The sequence below is a fragment of the Penaeus monodon genome, chromosome 28, assembly GCF_015228065.2.
Source record: "Penaeus monodon isolate SGIC_2016 chromosome 28, NSTDA_Pmon_1, whole genome shotgun sequence".
Classification (NCBI taxonomy): Eukaryota; Metazoa; Arthropoda; class Malacostraca; order Decapoda; family Penaeidae; genus Penaeus; species Penaeus monodon.
In genome coordinates, this window is record NC_051413.1 from 27,417,304 (window position 1) to 27,418,602 (window position 1,299).

General features: G+C 41.3%; 1 protein-coding gene across 1 annotated transcript in view; it reads right to left on the reverse strand.

The window, feature by feature from the left end:
- The window catches only part of LOC119591128 (SCY1-like protein 2), a gene marked incomplete at its 5' end in the record, with an annotated part of 331,697 nt that overhangs the window by 311,276 nt on the left and 19,122 nt on the right, over positions 1 to 1,299 (reverse strand).

Sequence of the window (1,299 nt, forward strand, 5' to 3'; positions counted from 1 at the left end):
GAAACGTGATCTACAGAGAACCCCGAAGAACCACCGAATGTAAAATACACCGAATGAAAACCAGGGAAAGAAAGAGAAAAAAGTTGTTATATATTTCCGATTAAAGTATCAAAATCGGAGATTAAAAATGCGTATTTCCGTCTTAAAGAATAAAGTCCCAGAGGAGAGAATGTTCACTTACCACATAACAAAAAAGTTTTCAAGACTTCTCCCGTTAAAGGACAAACGCCAAATCTCTAAAGAATTGTCCAAGTTGGTTCAAACTTTTTCGCCAAAGTTAATGAAAGTTTGGCTCAGGCAAATGGATATCATAGGTAGCGTGTCCGCTCAAACTCCCGCCGATGCCGAAGTCCGTTAGCATTTGAATTCAAATCTATTGACGGACGCCGAGCGGGACAACGGTTCTCCAAACTGTCATTCCCCGCGAGGAAACATCTTTTCCCTTTTTCCGTAGTCGCCACTTTTTCTTCTTCTCATTTTGAAAATTGCGAGATTTTCCTTTACGGCAAGAAGCCTTAGAGGTTAGATTAACGTGACGGGCTCTCTGGAAATTAGTTCCTCGATTTGAATAAGGGAGAATGTCATTAGCCACGTGTGATTGGCAGGTATATTCAAAGAGCACCCTTAAATGTGCCTCCATTGATACCATTTGACATAAACCTAAACCTCACCCTCGGAAAAAAGTAAGATAAGGGTATTCTGTACCAGCCATGATTATTTTAATATCCCTAAACAGGAGTCTACCCTCGCACACGGCAGTTAGCTCTAACACCATGCACAATGATCACATACTATCACAGAAACTGGATAGCTTTGATCTATTACATAAAAAACAGCATTGTTTCAGTGCTCTACAGAGTTATCTATGACGTCATCAATAATCAGTTGTTGGGAAAACCACATGATTTTTATGCCTGCAGGAGGGCGCGAATTAGATACCGTACAGACGATCTGGAATCCAAGTAATGAATTCCGAAAACAATATTTTTCTTGTGACAGTCCTTCATCCTACCAAGAGAAACTATCAGCCATTTGCGAAAGCTACATGATAACTGCAATACCCCCTGCTCTCCATACGCCCTTAACAAGTCATTTCGCAAACATCTTTTCCTTTCTATACCAGGCGCCGGTACCCCATACGAAAGACGAAACCCTATGCTTATGTCTCCCCCGACTGCCCTTAGAGCCTTGGGGGCAGATCTGATAACGCAACCTTTAGCCTTCGTCCTTAATCATGTAGGAATTTGTACATATTTGCATTTACAGAATATTAACCACACATTTGATCAAGTCAGGCAC